The sequence below is a fragment of the Acartia tonsa genome, chromosome 13, assembly GCF_053477335.1.
Source record: "Acartia tonsa isolate MP-2025a chromosome 13, ASM5347733v1, whole genome shotgun sequence".
In the NCBI taxonomy this organism is placed as follows: Eukaryota; Metazoa; Arthropoda; class Copepoda; order Calanoida; family Acartiidae; genus Acartia; species Acartia tonsa.
The window spans coordinates 41,209,235-41,232,707 of NC_137272.1; positions in this window are offsets into that span (position 1 = coordinate 41,209,235).

Sequence of the window (23,473 nt, forward strand, 5' to 3'; positions counted from 1 at the left end):
TTCCTTATTTTCCATTTATTTCAAAGTAAGGGATTGTGTTTTAGTGCTCGATAAGCACTTTGTTAGAAAGCACCAGTACTTCAATACTATAAAGCAGTAAGATGTTTGTATGCGTGTGTGTTGTATGTCTAATAAGATCTCATAAACAGCCGGACATATCGCAACATCACCTAAGGAGTAGCTTCCAAATTTCCAATTGCATAACGGCCAAATCAGATATTTAAATCAATACCATTTTAAGACAATCAAATTAAATAATCATAATTATCTCTTTGTTTAGCAAAAAAAAGGTGCACTTTGTTTTGGGATTAATTAACAAAGTTAATGGCCAATTATTGCATTCTTAAGTAGCGAAGCTTCATAACAATTATGGTATGTCCGTCAGTTTTGGTATAACGGCTAGCTAATACCAGGAATAAAAAATGTAAAATAACTGAAGTTGGCATCACAAGTCAGTAGGTCTATTTTAAATAAATTTGACTTTATGTTCTAAAAATTGAGTTGAAAATTCCTATGACAATTTGGTACAATATTTTAGACATTTTAGACTATTTTGACATCATCAGTTACTTGACAATTTTGAAACTTAATATTTGGGGAAAAGTCTCTTTCGTGGCACCGCTCCTTAAGGGGCGATTCTTCGAAATTTTTTAACAGTAGAGGATGTCCTATTTCTAGCCCCTGTGGGGGGCTCTAACCCCGTGGGGCCAATTACCTAACCCTGTGGGGCAATCACTTAACCCAATATAACCTAAAATAACCTATCAAAAGCCATTTTAAAAATACGACGAATCGCCCCTTGAGGGGCGTTGCCACGAAAGGTACTATTCCCAATATTTGTTTATCCCTTTTTATAATTTATTCAAACTTCGCTTTCTTGGATATTGACAACCTTGTTTAGCTAAAAGAATTGTTACCATTAAAATGGAATTATCAAATTAACTAATTTATAGCGTATAAATCTTTTTAAAAAGTATAACAGTATTTTTAATTGTTGCCCAAAAAAAAATACAAAATACACTTATTAAGAAAGTACGATTTATATAATATTTTGTTTTATACCTTTTAATTAACTAGCGGCTACGCCCTCTAGAAGCCTCTATAAGTCGAACTCATCCCGTTTTAAATTTTGAGTTTTAAAAGAGTTTAAAAAAATTTTCTTGGAGGGGAGGAGGTTGAATTTTCCTAGCGGACACTGGATACCAGAAAACCTTTCTGAGTTGGTACAGGTACATTCTACTCAAATCAATAAAATAGAAAGTAAACAGGAAGGCCAATCTCAAAGAAAAATCAAGTTATGTTTTTGCAGGATTTTCCTATTTTAATGATGGCTATAGTATAGGAATGGGGGGGGGGCGGGGGGGGGGGGGATATTGGACCAGTGACATGCCTAAATTAACTAAAAGAGCTAGCCGTTACGTACGAATGGACGTACAGACATACAGACCCTGATTATAGAAGAGCTTCGCTTATAACAACCAGCAGATGCGCCTACCCTTTGCACCAAATTTATGTTTTATGTTTGTTGTTAAAAATTATAAGTAATAATGAGTCGTTGTCAATCCTTTACAGAATTTTTTTACAGACCAAGCACTGGAAATGATTTTGAAAACTTGAAAAGGGACGTTCGTAATAGGTTTTGTAGCAAAACTGATAAAAATTACTATTTTTTAAAATCTACAAGGCAGTTCCTTTTTAAAAATAACTCTCTTTTTGGGTTTCTAATTGAAATGGATAGTTTAATCAAATGCTTTGCTAATGTCATAATAGTTCTAAACCAATAAGATATTATTTAGAGTTTTTTTTTATCCTATTATATAAAGTAGTAAGCTTTTTTTTTGTCTGTAGCGAAGAATCTCGCTAACCGCTGAGCCGAAATAGTTCTCCATTACTGTGAAGCTTCTTATATGTCAAGGGAAGGTTTTTAACTATTTTGTGGAAGGTTATCTCCAACCCCAAAAAAAATCCACATAAAAAAAATAAATTTAATTTTTCAAATTTTAAATTGAGGTGGGGGGAGGGGGTCGACTTCTCTCCCTCCCACCTAAAAAGTGTCCCTAGAGGCTTCTAGGGGCGTAGCCGCTTGTAAAATTATAAAGAACTAAAAATGAAATGCTTTTAGATAAACAAACCTCCAGTAAATAAAACCTATGATACTTTCACTTTACCCATTTTTGAACTACTAAAACATTCCTAATTTTTTTTTATTTTTGAGAAAAAAACATATATCTAGCTCCTCAGGGGCGTTAGTACTATGGGTTATTATTCCTGCAAGGCTCCTCTATCCTTTACTAATACTAACCTAACCTAAACTAAGCATTAAAAATATTTGTCTTGAATTTTTTTTTTGTGGCCCATATTCGATATTGGGGAAGCCGCTAAACCTACAATATCCAAACTCAGGTACTTTAACAATTTTCAAACTAGTATTCCAAGGAGATGTGAACCCATCCATCCAAATTTGCACTAGCAAGGTGTTACAATAATCCCTATTAAATTTAATGCTGTTGTTATATTAACATAAGACTAGTAAAAATCAGTCAATGGGTGAGATAAAATCGCCCCCTGCCACATATATTTTTTATGATTTTGGCAATTAATGATAGTAGAAGGCATAAAAATTCGGAGGAAGAGCTTGTGAAAATGCTATTCAACCTGAAAATTGTTAGTTGAATTGTATAGTACACTCAAATTGTATTCTAAAAGCGTAGGCGTATGCGCACATGCAATTTAGGGGTGGCAGCAATAAAGAGATAAATAAGTAGGTTTAAACAATAACAATCTTGTGTAGCTGTCTATAGTGCCCTAGCAAAATAGGGATAGTTGCCGCTGCTTCTGGCCTACCTATTCTATTGACGTCAATAGAATAGGTAGGCCAAAAGCAGTGACATCTATCCCCATTTTCCTAGGGCACTAAAAACAGCTACCAATCTTGTCTATAAGAATTGTAGCTCAAACAGCAGCTTTATTCGGATAAATTTTTTGTTGCACAGCTAGCATGTTTGTGTTTCGATTCACAAAAATATATTTCCTCAGTTGCTTATAAAGACAGAAGTCTAATTTTTTTATACTTCGTAACTATGGCTGACTAATATTCTATATTTGTATAAGATCAACTGATTTTATGCTGCTTTTGTCTTTTTACCTTTTTCAAACATAAAGTTTTACATTTTTCAACTTTTTAAAACTATCTAGAGATAGGGGCGCAGTCAGCTAATAGTATTGATACAATCAAGAGTTATAATCAAATTTCAGGTAGTTTCTCTTATACCATAGGTTTTAGGTTGTAGCATTTTAAATCATATAATCTATCTCCTTATTTCATTACAAGTCAAGTTTTAAGTCAGTCAGAACATTTTTACATGTAGCTCCTAAAACATACGTAGCACAGGAATGGTTCATATATTTCCAAAAACTAGAACTTATAGCGGTTGTGACCATTTATTTTACTTTTGCTATTTCCCTGGTGTCCCAAACTTGGCTGAAGGAAGGCGCGCTGGTACAATTGGGGTTAACGTAATTAGATTAAAAGGGGATAGGATAGTGATCTTTTAAAGTGATAGAGAGGGAGAGAGAGAGAGTCAGAGGGTAAGTGTAGGTGAAACAACCAAAAATAGAGAACAAGTTGAAAAAATATAGAGGGACAAGACTAGTTAATTAATAAAATTCCTTCCATTTTCTAATATTATTTTGTGCAAGGAAATTTAAATTCAAAAGTAATGTAAAGTTTGTTTTTACTTGTTTTTTATTTAATACAAAGAGAAAGAAAAAAGCGATCGTATTATTCCTCTATAGATAATATTTTATGTATTCAATTTAATACATCATAATCCTCTAATAATATTCATAATGCATAGTATATCATTTCATTTTTTAACCCTCTATAACTGATTTATATATAAACATGCAAACAAAGCTATTATGTTTCTTCATATCAACCCTCTATAGCTGGTATGTATATATATTTTTGTAATATGTTAAACCTCTACCTGCTGATATTATAATTTTGTTTTTTAAAAAGAGGAAAATTTAACCCTCTATAGTTCATATGTCTATCTTTACCGTTTAAAAAGTAACATAAATCATTTATCCTTATATTAACCCTCTATATCTAATAAATTTAATGCTATTATAAAAATATAAATTAACACTCTATATCTTGTATGTCTAATTTCGTTGTAAACAAAGACAAAGCAATCATTTTCGCCTGATAATGGTTGCTTTTTCTACAAGATAATATACTTTAGAGTTATAACATTCTTTTTTCCTTCTTTTTCCTAATGTTTATTTCATAGTGATAAGTATGACAACATGCTTAAGTAAAAAAGAAAAGAAAAATCATGAATGGACAAACGGCCCAAGAAAATTATATATTGGTTACTAATTGGTATTGGAATCTTCAACAAAAATTTTAGCTGTTAATCCTCAATAGCAGCCGAGAAAATAACAAGTTTCCCATGGCGTTACGGATGGATGGACATACAAAATAAATACATAGAGTAGCTTCATTATAAATCAACCATTTGATCTTTCAACCTTTGTCTTGAAGACCTTGCTGTAAAATGATTTTCACCTGTGAGAAGCTTTACAAAGTGTCTCTTAAAATCAGCCATGTGACGTTATAAAAATGAGGGTTTATCCATATCTTTTTTAGGGGTTTTCTTTTCCCACTTCTCCTCTCATACCTCATTTTTATGACGTCACATGGCTGATTTTTTTAGACACTTTGTACAGCTACACCAGTGAGAGCAAATCGGTCCAGTGGTTAGCGAGATCTTTCGGAACAAATTATATTACTACTCTAAATAAATCTGAATTATTATGATGTATTCAACTATACAAGAACAGCAAAACAATACAGTCAAACATAAATATTAAATAACAATAACCAATAAATTTTGAAATATGGATAAAACATTTAAATAAAGCGCAGCTACTCTAAAATTCTATAAGTAGGCATATTAGAATTGTCTTATCGATTTCAAACTTTGAATGGTGATTCCTTTGGTAGTTAGGTACGATTTAGAAAGTGTAGCAACTCTATAATTATTACCAGAATGTCCATAAGTCCATTTTAAACATTTTGATTTATTTAACTTTTTTAACAACAAATTATTAAGTTATCTTATCATCCGATTGATCTAATTTTTGGTATATTGACTCCTGTATCAAAAAGTTTTTTCAACAAATTTACTAACAATTTTGCTTCGACTCTTATACATTTATATTCTGATTATTCAGTTCTGATACTATACAAGTGTTAATTTCCGTTTGTCCTACCGTTTCAGTGCTTCGGTTTTATGGATGTTGTCATCCTTGTTTTCTTATTCTAAACCTCTAAGTATCCAATATAACCTACTTACTTGCGACTGTGCAGTCCATTCCATTGTCGTAAGAGAAGTGATGGGTTCGAATATCGGCCCAAAACTGCGTCTTTGACTGATGTACCAACTGCTGCTATGCGTGGTAAAAATAGTAAGAGTACTAGATTTCACGACAAAGGCCCTGCAATCAAAAGGTTGATTGTTTGCAGTAGTTTTATTGACTTAGGACAAACTCCAAGGGGTACTCCTTAAAATTGCAAAGTGTTTATCCATATATTATTGATCCAATGCATAACCCCATATATAAATAATGGGTAAGCCAAATATGTTTTATCTTTTTGACGCACTTTGTCTGTAATGTTCTTGAGTTGTTTCTTTTTACACATACTGTTTTCTTTATTTATCTACTATTGGCTACGCCCCTAGGGACCTTGAGGAGGGGGGTGTTGATTTTTTTTTTATTTTGGATTAAAAAGAAAAAGTAACAAAGTAGTAAATTTTTTTCCAGGGGTGGGAGGGTGTTGGTACCAAGCTTAAAAATAGTTATAAACCTTCCCAAAATCGATGAGAAGCTACCCTGTAAACGAGAACCATATCAGTTCAGTGGTTAGCGAGATCCTTTGTTACAAACAAACAGACACACAAACATACAAACACTATTGGCTACGCTCTTAGAGGGGAACTTTCATCCCCTTATCATCCAACTTCCAGAGAGTAGTGCAGTGGGTCTTGGTCACATTCTTGCATTCAAACACCTCCTTCACATGCTCCTTCATGACCGTAGTCTTCTCACATGCATTATTGTGGATGTACATTAATTTATCGGCCATCCCTGAGTTAACCCTTATTATTATTATTCATTATTATGAATGCCCAGTTTTTAAATTATTTACAATCATAAAGTTGTGACAATTAAACCAATTTTCACTGCATAGAACCTACTCTTACCCCCCCTTTACTGGAAAGAAATTGAAAATAATGGGAGGAGGTAGTTCCATCTTAAGTTAGATTTGGTTGGGTTTAGGCTATATTGGGTACAAGGTTATAACAACCGCAAAGCCAATGAATAAAGAAAATAACCATCCTTATACCGCCCCCCCCCCCCCCAATCTAGAAATTTGAGATAACAAATAAGATAACGTAGTTATAAATCTTTTGGTGCCACATTGTAATCCATTGACCATTCCCTTCCCTACAAAAGTTAATTGCCATCAAATCCATCGTCTTAAAGCTGTCCATTTTTAACTGGTGGAAAAATTAGAAGCAAAATAGTTTGAGGTGACATATCCGCATCTTTATAACATACCATTTTCGCCCACATCCATATACACATTCACGCATCAGATAGCAGAGAAGATTATTATAAAGTTTTATGTAAAGTAGTAAGATTTACCTTAATATTTCAATACCTAATGAACCGATTGAGTTCTCCATTTAAGGTAAGCTTTACATAGGTCCCGTAGATATTTTAGGCAACTTGCCGGCTCTTTCCTAATTATTTTCTAGGTGCTAGAAGCGCAACAGCTACTAGCTATGTGATAATATGTTTGTCTGTCTGCGTGTCTGAAGTCGATTCCATTGTCTTATCCCTGAAGATCCCAGACTATGACCGCTTTCTGCCTTTTCTTTACGGATATTTATCGCAGTCCCTGAGTGTTTGAGTACACTTTTTTTGCTGAGGTTTCTTTTTTAAGCTTCCCATATGAACCAGGATAACACCATCCATCAATGCGAAACTCAAGAATTAATAATTTATAACGGAGGTTTTAATTTCATACCACATATTTGGAAATATAAACAAAAATTGAGGATCATGGAAAGAAAACGAAGTAGCGGGGTTTGACGTATTTTCACATTAGCTTTTGATCGGTTATTTCAGGTTATGTTAGGTAAATGTTAATGATTGTCCCGCAGGGTTAGAGCCCCTCACAGAGGCTAGAATTAGGAAAAAGCTACTGTGAAAATACATCCCTAATTCGTTTTCTTTCTATGATCCAAAGGGAACTATCCACGAACAAGAGCAAGTGATTCTAAGCACCTTCCAGCATTGACCAATAGTATTTTTTTAGTAAATACACTAGGTTTATGTTTAATATTTGGTTTATCGACTAAAAAGTTAGCTTTCACCATGGTTCTATATGAAAAAAAACTTTTAAATATAAAGCATTTCTAGGTGCAGTATCATCAAATGTTTTGATGAGTTCAAACTGTTGTTTAAAAGTCTTAAAAGACACAAAAGTATATTATTTTGATTAAAATGTATATTTAGAAAAGGGTTGGTATCTTATAATATTGTAAACAGTTTAATTAATGTACTTTTGCAATTTACAGCACTTTTCTATCATGTTATTTCATTTGTTCCCTTGAACTCAACAAAGCATTTGATGATATTGTATCAAAAATTGCTTTACATTTCAAAGTTTTTTCATATAAAACCATGGTGAAACCTAACTTTTTAGTCGATAAACCAAATATTAAACATAAACCTAGTATATTTACTATAAAAAAACTATGGATCAATGCTGGAAGGTGCTTAGAATCACTTGCTTTTGTTCGTGGATAGTTCCGTTTGATGTCAATTTTGTCAAAAAAAAAACTTAAAATGCAGAATGTTAATATAGAAATACATTTAGAGACTTGATTATAATTAAGGCTCACATGTGGTATTATTCCCAATCGTTCTATGACTCGCCAAATCAAAAATCAAGATATGGACAATAATTTTATACCAAATATGATACCAAAAGAGGTGAAAAAAAATCAACGGGTTTTAATTAGACCAACAACTTTTGATAATAATGAATAAATCGATGGGATAATTCTTATTTATTTACAATATGTATAAGCAAATAGATTTATCCATTATGGACGTGCGGACAGACGGACCAAAACCCAAATTGAGAATTGCCTCGATTTTACAAAAATATTCGTCATTTCATTCATTTCATCTGTTTCTTGCGCCAACTTTAGTACATTGACTCCACCCACTTATGAAGGCAGGGATGCAGGGAATAGAACTTTCCCACAAAGAACCTAGTTGAGCATTGATTCAATTTCCCGTATTATTTTATCAATTGAAAAACAATAGTGGGGGTGGAGGTTGTAGGCTGTTCGTTTGTTCGTTTATCATTTTAGGTTGGGTAAGAGTAGATCACATTAGGTAATGGGAAGCCCTACAGGGTTTGGGCACCAAGGACATAGGCCCCGCCGGGATAGTTTGGGGGGAGGGGGGGTATATACCCCCTCCTAAATGGTTGAAGGTCCCTACGGTAAATTTTAAATGGGGGGGGGGGTTGATGAAAAAAATCGTTTGGCGGGGGGGTAATCCCCACTTTACCCAACACCCCTTGGACGTCCTTGTCCTCAGTGTTCAACAGGTTTTTGTGTGAAAACAACAATTGATCATTACCAATCCTTAAGTGCCTGAATATGTACATATGGTTATTCATGAAACCACTGCATGTATATTTAGAATATATGTACATATATACACAGTATAGATATTAAGATATATAAGTTTTAAGGATTTTTTAAAAATTCGTTTTTGGTATAATTCTTTATCTAAAAGCGAAAATACATCTATGATTGGTGGATGGAAAACTATCTTCGCTCTGGTTGGAGAAGTTTAAGTGTCGTACATCATTCACCCAATTAGAGCGCAGGTAGTTTCCAATCCACCTATCCTATTGGTCACAATTAATTAACTTAAATTGTATTTCCGCTTTTATAAAAAGAATTATACAAAAAACGAATTTTATAAAAAAAAATCCTTAAAATTTGATGCAAATTTCAAATCTCCTACTAACATTAAAATTCCTTCCAACTTATATATCCTAAAGTACATATATCTTTACAGTATAGATATACCAAATACGGGGTGTAAACACTTATATGGATAACTTTTTCCCCTAGTTGACTTTCTCATTTTTAGTGATTCCTTTTTATGGCGCTATTTAAATTCCGGGATATTTTAGGAGGCTTATAATAGCAAACCCATTGGTAAAACGGTGATTTCCCTCCAAGTTGCTTGTCGAACACTGAAACCTCCCCACTTTCTTATTGTTTTAATGACTTTAAAATAATTTTTTGTAGTATGTTTAAGTTTATTACTAAATTATTAAAAAATAAAAATTCTAAATTATTTTTAATCATAGATTATTTTGTATGCCTCTCTATTGCTAGTTGAAATCACTACAAATATATTAATTTACTAGCGGCTGTGCCCCTAGAATATAGGGATCCTGTATTTGAAGTGGTAGGAACGAGCAGAAAATGGCCTTAAACCACACCAAGACCAAGACTTAAGTAAAAAAAAAATAAAATAGCCGAAAATCAACTCGGGACAATGGAGGATTCAATCGGTTTAATAGTTACGAAATATTAAGATACAGACAAAAAAACCTTACTACTTTATATGATGTGTCATCTAAAAAAAAACGCTTTCTCAAATTTTGCTTAACTCAAAAAACGCTTTACTTAGAAAAAAATTTATACTCAAATGGCAAATTTACATTACAATATTTAGGTTAGAAATCAATGAAGTTAGGTTGTGCGCAAATTTATGAATCGGCTTTTTTTGAGTTTGCACATTTTTTGACAAGATGAACTCGGGTTGGCAAATCTAAGTAGTACAGGAAGACACATATGTTTTACAACTTATAGGCCAATAAGTATTTATAAAAGTTAAAAATGCGCTTATGATTTGGTTTACAGGGGTCGATAAATTGATAAAAAATATCACCAATTATAATACAATAAATGACCATTTATTTATATTACAATTATTTGAAACGTTTGGACACTCAACTTATATGATCAACCAAGTTCCAAAAGTTGTTAAGCCAACGAATAAGAAAACGTTATTATGAAACTTTGGGGACTAGTGTAATATACAGCCCAATGTCACCTCCCTCCCTATTTGGTATCCTATCTATAAATTTTCGAGGACCTTTTCAATTTAATGCAAATTTTTACTTTTTTCTGTTCTTAGATATTTGGAATCATGGAAAGAAAACGAAGAAGCGGGTTTTATCGTATTTTATAGCTTTACTCCTATTTCTAGCCCAGACTGGAGGGTTCTAACCTTGTGGGGCAATCATTAACATTTACCTAACCTAACCTAAAATAACCTATCAAAAGCTACTGTGAAAATACGACGAACTCCGCTACTGCGTTTTCTTTCCATTTTGTCTCAACAAAAATCTGTAAAATGTTATGAAGATAATTAAAACAAGGATGACAACATCTGTAAACACAGGGATAAATCGATGCACGATAAATTTCTGAACATGATAATCAAAATTATCTCCTCTGATGATTTAAAAGTTGGATATTGCTGGTATTTATAGATAGATAGATAGATAGATATTTATTAATTCCACTAATTATAACAATTATTATATAAGTTCATTACATTGAATAAACAATATCAATAATTATCTTAAATTCCTAACTGTGTCTGGTAATAAGTTACGCCTGTTTTGGGCTAAGGAATCCCACCTAGACTAACTAATAATGTTGCAAATCTGACATATCAGCAGTGAAAATCAATCTTAACATCTTAAGTTATGATGCAGTGTTGAGCCGAGAGATTCGAACCCAGTACTTCAATATAAATTCTTTGGTATTCATCCAAAAATTAAATTAAACTTTTTTTCTCGCCTTGAAAGAAAAATGACATAATTGCTGGTTCTACAGTCAATATAACTGTCAATATTTTCTGTAATTGTACTAATAACCTGTTGTTATACTCAATAAATGATTGCTGTAGAAATCGCCGAAGAGTTAACAAATGTATGCTTTTTCTTTCCTAATTTTTTGCCTGGGTGATGGTTTTATTTTTCTTTGATAAGTACACAATAAGTTTTGTACTTTTTACTTTTTGAAGTAGCGCAGCTACTCTATTAGTTAACTTTGAGTCTGTCCTTCTTTCTGTCAAATTATCTCCCTTTCTTTTTTTCTCTATCTCTCTTTAATTTTAAGGGGGTGTGACGTTCCTGGCTTGACATACCCCTTTTCTCTTTTATGGAGGTATAGACCACCACCATTCTGTACGCTTTTAGTTAAAGATTTAAGTTGTTAGGAAAACTAAGTTTATAGATCATGCTCTGCGTGTAAATAAAGTACACCGTACAAGTAGCACAAAACTTTATATTGCCTGAGGTTGATACATTTTTTGGGGGGGAGAGTTAAGGACTTCCATTTTAGATACTGGTTAAAGTGTTAATTGACATGGACTTTTTAGGACACATGGTACATTTGTAAGGGATATAGCTATGGAAGAAATACTTTTCTCGTATTCATTCGGATCCGGTGGATAAGAACCGGTTCTCATCCATACGAAAAAACTATGTGTAGCATCGTATTATATCCAGCTTTCTACGAATTTAAAAATGACAATCATAATATGAAAAACCAGTTTTTTAGCCTATGCCTCCGGCTCCTCGGGGCTAAAAAACTGGTTTTTATCTTATAATTGTACATTATATATCCGCGGAAAGCTGTTTATAATACGATGCGAGAAATAACTATTCTTTGGTCTTTAGACTATCTTCTTTCCTTCTTAATGAGTTAAATAGGTGCTTTTCCTTTAAGTGCCTGTAGAACACTAAATCTGACTATTTATTTATGAAATAAATTGAAAATGGAGCCTTAACCCAGCGGAGAATATTCCTTCTCTGACCTACCCTTGCGAGGCTACCCAGTTCCAAATATTACCTAACATAACCTATAGTAATAAACAAGGATGACAACATCCATAAGTGGCGAAGCTCAAAAAATATGAATGAATATCGGTAAAAAAAAAATTACTATAGAGCAGTGTCATACAATAAACATTAAACTTGTTAAAATAGGGAAATAAAGAAACCTTTAAATTCACGAAAAATTAAATATCTAGGAATTGATCTACCACACCAAATAACAGACAGATGGACAAAACAATGTATAAATTAGATGGGCATATGTCATATGAATCTTTCCTAAAAATTTCAGCTGTCTTTCTTGAATAGGAGCCGAGAAAATCAAGTTTCCCCCAATATATATATATATTTAAGTCACTCTATTATTTCCAATAAATTTCAAAATTCAATAAAAGTTTTTGAGTCAACGAGTGAGAGACCTTGTTTGTAAAGTCTTGAGTACTTGTTTAATTTACGGGCCAATGTCCCAGCCTACCATCATTTCTATAAAACATGCTTCATTACAAGATGTATTTAAAAACATTACATTTTAGTGTGTGAAAAAACTTAAAGATGGTGGTGGGGGGGGGGGTGTTGGCAAATTACCCTGTAATTTTAACTGGTTCCCAAAGTTTTACAAACACGATGTCTCCTACGTCGGCTTAAAAACTTTGGGAACTCTTTCTTATTCAATCTTGATTGTGTTGTAAAAAATTAAGTACCTCTGGTGCTGCCACCACCACATTTTAAAGTTACTGCCTAAAAAAATATTGGGGGGGATTTTTATTTGGGGTTGGGGGAAGGGGTGGGGTTGAGGTGTCCCACGCCCCACCACCACATGACCAGTAGGTATATTCCCTGAAGGGTAGATTACTGAGATCTTAAAGGACGGACAGCCAGACGGACGGACAGACATCATTCTACTTTGTATAAGGTACGCTATTAATTGGCATTGTCATCCTTGTTTATGTTTTTGTTGCCTTAATAAAGTTTAAAAACGATCAATACAATTACTTAAAAATTTATTGTTATATTAAAAGAAAGGGAGGGGCCTTTTTAGAGCACTTTGGCGTTTCTACAATCCAGTAAAAAATACTTTATATAAGTTGGATGTGTTTCATTATTCTATTATCTTATGTATGTACGTCGGTAAGTCCGTCCTTTTGACCCTTTCTTTTGAGGGTGGGGAGTACCCCTAAACTTTTTTTTACCCCGGGTTTGAAATTTACATTGAAAAGAGAGTGGGGATAAATACTTCCCCGAAATTTTAGAGATTTATTTAAGCATGAAATATTTGACATTAGATGAGCAATCAAATACAAATAACATAAATTGTGATTTATTGAAAATGACTAGAAACATAAGCGCGCAGAAGGCGAGTTTCCTTGCCCTTTATCATCCCCTCAAAAATACCCCCCCCCCCCTGACAAAATCATGTGCATGTCACCAGGCCTAGCTATTCTAACAATCAATTCTACAAAAAAATCACAAAACCTTGAAAAGTATGGTGGGGGTATATCTTGTTTTTTTTTATGTAACTGGAGAGGGGTGGGTAAGAAGGGGGGGGGGGGGGGTTGTAAAAAAATTTCCTTTAGTATTATTTGTCAGAATCACATTCCCTTTTCCTTGGCATGTCACTAATTACAAAGAATAAATTACTTTTCTATCATGTGGTACGATGCTACTTATAACCAGGGATCTAAAGGGATAAGACATAGGACGATAACTTGATGTACATCCCAAATGATGATACACAAAATTACCCCTTCTGTAGATTACAATTGTTGGTTGTAACGTTTGGATGATGAATTAAAGTAAAGTCCCCAAAGTTGTTAATCCAATGAATAAAAAACTTTGGTACTAGTGTAATAAACAGCCCAATGTCACCTCCTGACTTATAACACTATGCTATTTGAATTAGCTGTTTTTTAAAAATTTTATATAAACATTTTGATAGTAAAAATAATAAGATGGCGAGTCCTATAGTCATTATAAAATATTGAATCACAGTACTGTAAGAAACATTGTATGTAAATTAGAATAAAACACTAGAGGGAGAAAGTGATAAATAACTGTATCTCCCCATCGCTTACGTCTTGTGCAACCCAGGGACAAGGGAAGGTTTCTCTGACCAAAAAGTCTATTAAAATTATGCAATCTAATCACGAAACCTTTATGAGTGTGTAATATTATCGATGATTCAACTATTATTAAAAGGGGCTTGTAGTAGATTATGTTAGAGTATAAATTCGCTAATCTAAATTCACTAAACCTCATCAAAAGTGTGTAGTTTATTAACAGGGACCGGCAGCCGCACTTAAGCCGCGTGTAAGCCTCAGTGATATCGTCATTTTTTTTACTATAATATTCAGCTGGATGTATAAAAATGTTCTTTAGCATACAATCCTTCTTTCTGAAATTTCTTTTTCTGCTCACAAGCAGGTTTAAAAGTGAGGCTGAGGCGCGGCTGCCGAACCCTGTTTATTAATGTTATTAGCAGATCGATTTAAAAAAAATAACACAGTAGGGAGATTAAAAAAAAAATTTTTAAATACTTCCTAAAAATAAAATCTTTAAATATTTTTCCTACCCATAAAATTTGTAACTGTTTAAAGACGAAAAACAAAATATTTTGACAAATTTTTACTTCGGCTCATTTTCAAACACTTCCTAATTAACCCTTTAGAGCAAGTTAAAGTAAAAGTTTCAAATTGATTCAATAACTTAAAAACATCTTACTTTAAAGCTCAAAAATAAAATCCTTTGCTCATTACTTATTAAAACAAGGATGACAACATCTATAAAAGCGAAGCTCTGAATTGGAAGGAAATCGAACATTAACACTTATAGAGTGACAGAACTGAATAAACTAAACATAAGTCTATGCAAAATTGTAAGTAAATTTGTTGCAAAACTTATTAAATACATGTTACTGTTTAAGGACATACTAACGTTTTTAAGACTAGTTATAGAGAAGCTTCGCTTATAACACTATACCTTGTTGTAATAGGAATCAGTATTAAAAAAATCGGATGACTAGGATAATTTGAACATATAAAAATTTGTTGTAAAAAAAGTAAAAAATCAGCTTGTTTTAAATAGACGTACGGACTTTCTAGTAATGATTATAGAGTTGCTGCGCTTAACAATTTGCACCTAACTGCTATAGGAATTAGTATGTGAAGCTTGAAATCGAAAGGACAATCCTAACCTTTTTAGATTAACCCATTAGTGCCGAGCGCCACTTTTATGGACCGATCGAGCTGAAAATCTCAGGGAAGCTTTATAATGGTAAAAACGGAATTCCAATTTTTTTGTTTTGCTCTAGTGGCGTGCACAGGAAAGTTGCAATAAAACCCGGTTCGGCGCGAGTAAAAAAACCTTGCGGCATTAATAACCGTTTTTGGCGTTTTTTGGTGCTTTCCCCCGGCATTAAAGCCCGTTTGCGACCTAAATACCCGGTTATTTGGCCCAAAAAATTTAAAATGTAATTTTTGAACGCCCAAAGTGAGATGAACACTTTTTAAAACTACGATACGATCCGTAATTGAAAACTACATAACCTCATGTAATTGATAGAGCTACAACTAACATACAAAACAATTTATATCACATTTAAGATTTTGGCTATAGGTACCACCCCTTTTTGGTTAATAAACCCGGTTTTTGTTGTTGTTGTAAAAAAGATCTATTAGTAAAACCGGGTAATGAAAATTTCAGACTTTCCCCCCATATGCCGAGCCGGGTCTATATAGAACGTAAAAAAACGATAAAAAATCATATAAAAAATAATAATTTGAATAAAACGAATTCACAAATGAATGTAAATGCCAATAAACTTTAAATTTCACGAAAAAAATCACTAACTTTACTTCATAAACAAAAAAGTTAGGAGGGGTATTTTAAAATCACCTTGTTTTTCTTGGTTTTCAAATTTTGTTGAGCTATACCGGCAAACGGAAGTAAGCAAATCTGCCTGCTCCAGGGGGAAATGAAAACCAGGGTAGTAGAGGGGGGATTCATACTGAGAATGATGCAATCCTAAAACTGAGAACCGGTTTTTTTCGGCATTTTCTGGAACCGGGCGTTAAAAGCCGGTTCGTCACTAATGGGTTAACAAAAAAAGCTAACTGTAACGGATGGACGTACGGACGGACTTACGGACCGACCCTAATTATAGAAAAGCTTCATTTAAATAGACGTACGGACTTTCTAGTAATGATTATAGAGTTGCTGTGCTTTCGAATTTGTACCTAACTGCTATAGGAATTAGCATATAAAGTTTGAAATCGAAAGGACAATCCTAACCTTTTTAGATTAACGAAAAAAGCTAACTGTAACGGATGGACGTACGGACGGACTTACGGACCGACCCTTATTATAGAAAAGCTTCGCTTTTAAAAAATAAATGACCTAGAAACATAAAGAACAACTTAATTTAAAATAAGCATAAAAAACATATATTGGTGCCTTACCACAAAGTTGCCTATCAAGCACTGATCCCCCTCCTTATTTGAATTATATCTTTTGGTTTCTGTAATGCTATACCAAGACTCCCTCCCCTTTGGTCGTTTACAATTTGTTTTAAATTAATGGTCGGGAAAGTGGGGATTCTGTGCTCTACAAGGCACTATGGGGGAAATTACCCATATTTTAAATTCTGTAAAAAGTTTGTAAATGTTAATATTCGGAGAAGATTAGTTGTTTTTAGTATTGCAGTACATAATAAATCATGATTTCAGGGAAGCTTCTAATTTACAATACCCATTTTGCCACTTCCCTCCAACTTGTTTCACAATTAGAGGCAAGAAGTTGTCAAGAAATACCAAATTAAACCACAACATATATTATAAAATTTAGGATTTGGAAAAGAATAGTTATGTAGTTCAGAATTTTATTGATAGGTGTCGTAAAAAAATTTTTTATGTAAAATTTTTAGATGAGATAAATATCTAAACAATCTTAAATATTTTTGAAAATATTACAGCTATCCACTCTTTGGGATTTTCAATAAATTTTATTCACTATTAAACATATAATTTACGAGTAGTCTATGATTTAGATAAAATATGTAAAAAGCATTATTCAACTCGTTCATCTCAAAACTGAACATGGAACTAATCTCTGACTATCATTTTTGCATGGCTTGTAGTAAAATGAGCATAAACTTATAAAATAATGCTTGAGATTCTTATCAAATTCTGCCAAAAGTTGCATAATCTCATCATCTAGTTTTAACTGGAAATCTATGAAATCAGCTCTAAAGCATTGTTTGCCAGAATAGCCTTCCCTTGTCCCTGGTGCAACCTTTCTATTTGGTCATTGAAAATCAACCAATGGTATCGCTTCTATTACACAGCTAAGTAGCAGAAAATAATTTAGAAACAGACGAAAGAGGTCTTTGAAAAATGAAGGGAGGTAGTTGTCTGTATATACATCTATACTATAGATCTGTTGTATGTAAGGTACCTTTTAAGTTTGTACCTCTGACCGTTTCAACATGACACTTTTTGGCGTATGTTCCAACAACCAAGGATTTCTGTTCAAACACCAAGAGTATTAGGTTGAGTAACATCCAACAGACAACCAACTATCTATTACAAGATCTTTGTCTGGAAGTTCTGACTGTTCATGGTAATTAATAGCGACTGCTTTTGGCCAAGACATCCCCGACTACTCCAACTAGCAATGTCGCACATCTGACATAGTAGCATTAGGAAATTATTTTTAAGGTCTTTAGTTTTGACGCTGTGTAGAGCTGTTATTTGAAGTGTTAAGATACGGGTGCTACGGGTGTTAAATTTAAGCTACTTTGGGCGGCTATATACTAAAACTAGCGGCTGCGCCTCTAGCATCTAGGGGCTCGATATTCGAAGGGCAGAAAAATAGCCTAAAACCACACCCAAACTTATCTAAAAAGATTAAATAGCCTAAAACAAACCGAGATCCTTCGCTACAGACAAAAAAAGCTTATTACTTTATATCATAGGATATTGCAAACAGTGTAAAATAATTATTTTTAATAACAAGTATAAAATATCCATAAAAAATTCATAGGTAAAAACAACAGACATCTACATCGAATAAGAGTTGAGAAAAACTTATCAGACATGCTGACGGCCTCACGAACATTCCTAAAAAGTCTCTAGACCCCGATATAAGCGTTCAAGTCAAGTCTATAATTGAGAACAAAAGAAAATGAAAACCTAGTAAAAATAGGCATCAACCATAAAAATACGTTGATACAAAATGTACTGACAGTTATTTTTGAAAGCGAAGCTTTTCTATAATTAGGGTCGGTCCATCCGTGCTTTCGTCTGTTATCGTTAATTTTGACATGTTGAAATTGTCCTATTGATTCCAAACTTGGCATGATGATTACTATAACATTGAGGTACGATTTAAAAGCGTAGCAATCGCTTTTCACCGACAATATATGTATCTTGTGGAAGGAATAAGATTCCCTCCCACAAAATAGTTATAAATCTTCTGTAGACCTACAAGAAAGACAGGCATACAGACATCCTGTTCGTTTGTATTAGGATTTGTTATTTTTTAAAGCGAAGCTTTTCTATAATTAAGGTCGGTCCGACCGTCCGAGGCGGATAGCTTTTTTTGTTAATTTAGGCATGTTAGAATTGTAATATCGATTTCAAACTTTGCATGGTGATTTATGTAGTAGTTAGGTACGATTTAGAAAGCGTTTAACTCTATAATCATTTCAAGAATGTACGTACGTCCATTTTAAACATGTTGATTTTTTTACTTTTTTAACAGCAAATTTTTATGTGATCTAATTATCCGAATGATCTGATTTTTTTGGTATACTGATTCCTGGGACAACAAAGTACAATATTATAAGCGAAGCAACTCTATAATAAAGTCCTAAAAATGTAAGTATGCCCTTAGCCATTATCCTGTATTTAAACAGTTTTTCAACAAATTTACTTACAATTTTGCTTCGACTCTTATACATTTGTATTATGATCATTTAGTTCTGACACTATACAAGTGTAAATGTTCGGTTGTCCTACCGTTTCAAGGCTTCGCTTTTATGGATGTTGTCATCCTTGTTTTTTTTTAATTTCTGCCCTTGTTAACATTTGGTGTAATCGTAACCCTCTTATTTAGACTACAAAAATTTTATTAAGACTATAAACTATTTTTACTGAAAGGGAGGGTACATTGGATTTTAAATTACACACACAGGTACCCAAAGTTTTATTACCATGTTATCTTGTTCGTTGAAATCTTTTAGAGCTTTAATTCAACTTTAATGGTAGGTTTCAAATAAATGTGCACTTTCTTCTTCACCAATATTTTTAACTACATAAGGGGTAATTTATTATCATTGGGGATGTTTTTAGTTTATCATCCATTGTCTTATCCGCCATGACCCAGGGAGGAAGGAAACAATGGGCTGTTTATTACACTAGTCCCCAAACTTTTACAATAATATTTTCTTATTCGTTGGCTTAATAACTTTAGTGAATTTTGATTAGTTAAGTTGAGTGTCTAAACGTTTCCACCACTTATTGTAATCTTTAGAAGGGGAAATTTTGTGTATCATTGTTGGGGATATACATCAATTAATCATTTTTTGTCTTATCCCTCTAGATCACTGCTGTAAACTATTTTTACAATATCAGAGATACTGGGATAGGCAATGTGTAAAAAAATATTTATTTTTAATTTATTTTTATTAGTATTTTATTTTATTACTAGGGGCTACGCCCCTAAAGTCCTCTAGTGGCACTTTAAATGTTTTTTTTGTTCAAGTCTCTCTCTACGGTACCTACTAATGTTTCGTTAAAGTCTCTCAAATATTTAGAAAAAAAACATTCGATTTTTCATGATTTATCTTGGGAGGGTGGTATTACCCTCCCCCAAAATAGTTATAAACCTTCCCGGGACCTATGAGAAGCTACCCTGTTAAGGAGAACCAGATCGGTTCAGCGGTTAGCGAGATCCTTCGGTACAGACAGACAGACAAACACACATCCTGTTACTTTATTATAAGGATTGTCCTATCCACCAAGTCCACTGAATTTTACAAAAAAATCACAAAATTAGAGAAACAAGGATAGACAATGTGTCTCAGCTTGTAAATGTACAATTAGGAATTCTCAAACAAAGGTTGTGCAATCAAAGGGTTGGTTGTCTGTTGGATGTTACTTGACCTAATGTCTTCAAGTGGGCGTTGCTCTTGGGTTCTCTTAGATGATCACTTGAAATCGAAGGATATTCCCGCCCTGATTAGGTAAATGTCTGTATGTCTATATATATGATCACTGAAGTTAGGCTACATTGGACCAAGTTAGTACTTGGATGGGCGACTATCTGTTTTTTTTTTATTTTTGTGTCTTAGGCTGGGTGTTTTAACCTAACCTAACCTAACCTAACTTATCTTTGAATGTCAGATTTTAAAAATAATTTTTTAACTTTACTAATAATTCTTTAATATATTTAAAATAAAAAGATAGAAAGGTATATTTGGAAGTGTATGAAAGAGAGAGAGAGAGAGAGAGAGAGAGAGATGAAAATCCACTAATAATTTAATATTGTCACAAATAAAAATACAAATGTCATGCTATTTGGATTATTTTCTTTTAACAAAGACGACATTTCAATTTATTGTTGAATTTCTGACAAAGTACAAAGAAAGTGAAAGTCTGAACTCTAGAAGTACAAACATATGTGAGTAGGTCATAGATAGATAAGGAAAGTAAAAGTGGTTGGATGATTTCACTTTCACTTTTAAAGGAAGGTGAAAATTTTGTTATCTTAATAATGTATGTCATACTATATTTTTAGTTTTTTGTTTTTTAGGAAAAGTAAAAAATATTATATTTTAAAATGTATAATTTATTAAATAAATATATATAAATAGATCTGGTAAACTTAAAAGAGGTAGAGTGACCCGTTAGGGTTGGAGATTTGGACGAATTCACTTTCACTTTCAAGAGGAAGGTAAAAGTCTACAAATGTTAAAATGTATGTCAACTTTTATATTATTTTTTGTTGGCATTTTAATACTAAATCTTTTTTTCATCATTTGGTTATATATAGTTTTAAAAGAAAATACTGTTTCAATTTATCCATTTTCATTAAAATAAAATAGGGGAGGGGGTTATATTTGGACGATTTCACTTTCACTCTCAATAGGAAGGTGGTATTTTCAATCTTATATATTATTTATAAAATTACATTATTTTATAGGTTAAATGGGTGTTTTTCGGTCATAAGCTAATTTATAAGAAAGCTTTTGAAAGGTTACTTTAGGCTAGGTTAGAAGATTGCCCCGCAGGGTAAGGCAATTAGCCCCACAAGGGGCTAGAAATAGGACAAAAGCTGCTGTGAAAATATTACGAAACCCGCAACTTCGTTTCTTTCACATGACCCGAATATTCGCATGTCGATAATATATCATCCATGTACTAAATTTTCTTCATATAGTCGATATTTACCATTGAAATGTTCAAATGCAATTCCAGTTTTGACTTGGATAAGGGGAAATTTTTTTCTCCATTAAGAGCTCCGAAACTGGATGGCCAAATCATTCACACATGTAAGGGACTCTTCGTTTTAGACCTAGTCAGGTTTTAAGCTTTTTTTAGTGGGGGAAAGTTACCAATGTTAATCTTTCCAAGCTAAAATTTAAAAAAAAGGGGGGGGGTTTGGTTGCTTACCCTCCGATGCTTTGGGCGCAGATAATTTGTATAGTTCATAACATATATGTAGGAAAGGGTTGATTAGAATTTTGGATCATTTCACTTTCACTTTCGAAAGGAAGGTGAGAGTTTTATTCATGTAAATGTTACTTAGAAAACTTATTATATTATTAATCTTATATTTCCAAAAAATCAATGCGAAAAAATTTATCGCAATGGAAAACACTATTTCTACTTAGAATATAATACAAAAAGATAAAAATTTGATGAGAATATTATAAAAATAGTATTTCAAAATTTGGAACATTTCACTTTCATTTCTAGAAGGAAGGTTGATGTTTTCAATTTCAAAATTATTCCAAAGTTTTTTTTTATTTAAAAATATTCTAAATTATATAGGTAATATTTCCTTCATTATAGGTTTTTATTTTTTTCTAGTAATTTTTTTTTAAACTTATATTTTTTTAAAGAAGAAAAATATTATCTTGAAATCAACATAAATTAAAACAATAATATTTATTAAATTATTTCTGTTAGAATGAAAATCTAACAAACGAACAAACTTTTTATTTATATATACGTCGTCTGAATAATCTTTTTGGGGCCTTTTTTATGCGTCTATTTGACCTAGGGTAAGGCCTCAAAAGTTTGCGTCAAAAAAGTTTGTCGCAGTGCTCCTATTGACCCCCTGGCTCCGTACAATGCCACTGCGGGGAAGCTGGTTGACGCAAATTGACGCATCCAGGCCCCCAACTTCCTTAACCAGCACGCAAATGACAGTGAAAGTGGCGCGCGAAGGCCGAGCCACTGACGCAAAAGCGCCTTGGTATTGAATACGTGCGCGAGGCACTTACGCTAGGCGCCATCTTTACAATATATGCGCGCAGCGTATTTCTCACATTTACGCTACGCAACGCACGTAAATTTCAAAGATTTTACGAGATTTTCAGATGCGTAATGTGAAATGAATTTGGACGATTCCAACTAGCGGTCATAGAAATTAAAATAAAAATAGAAATAAAACTTTCTTTAAATGAAAGTTACTAAAAGTGGGTCAAACTAAAAAGAGAAATTTTTACTTAAAAAAGAAAGTGTTATGCAAATTTGAAGAGGATATTTCATAAATGACTTTTTCATAATGAAGAAGTAATTGTTTTCTCGTATTCATTCGAATCCGTTGGATAGGAACCGGTTCTCATCCATACGAAAAAACTATGTCTAGCATCGTATTATATCCAGTTTTCTACGAATCTCGGGGCTAAAAAAAACTAGTTTTAATCTTATAATTGTACACTCTATATCCGCGGAAAGCCGTTTATAATACGATACGAGAAATAACTATTATCATCTTATTGTACAATAAATATGATACCGCTTTTTTTTCTAATAATTTAATAGAAAAAAATGAATCATATTTTATCACTGCCAAGTTCGATTTTTTTGTGTTGCTCTTTTATCATTTTTAAATCAATTAGATTTTTTGTGTTTTCACACAAAGTTCGTTGTTGGGCACCGAAACTATACTCTTATCTATAATACAAAGTAGAATGATGTCTGTCCGTCCCTTAAGATCTCAGTAACCACTGAACCGATTGGATTCTACTCTTCAGGGAATATACCTACATGGTCCTGTGGTGGTTTTGGGCTATTTTCTTGGGCGGTGGGACACCCACAACCCCCCCTTTCCCTCACATTTTCAATTTATTGAAAAACTAAGGGGTCATGGGGAGTTAAACAGGCAATTTATGAGAAAGCACCGGTTTATCTCTAGATTACCCTTTTTAGTAGCGAAGCTACT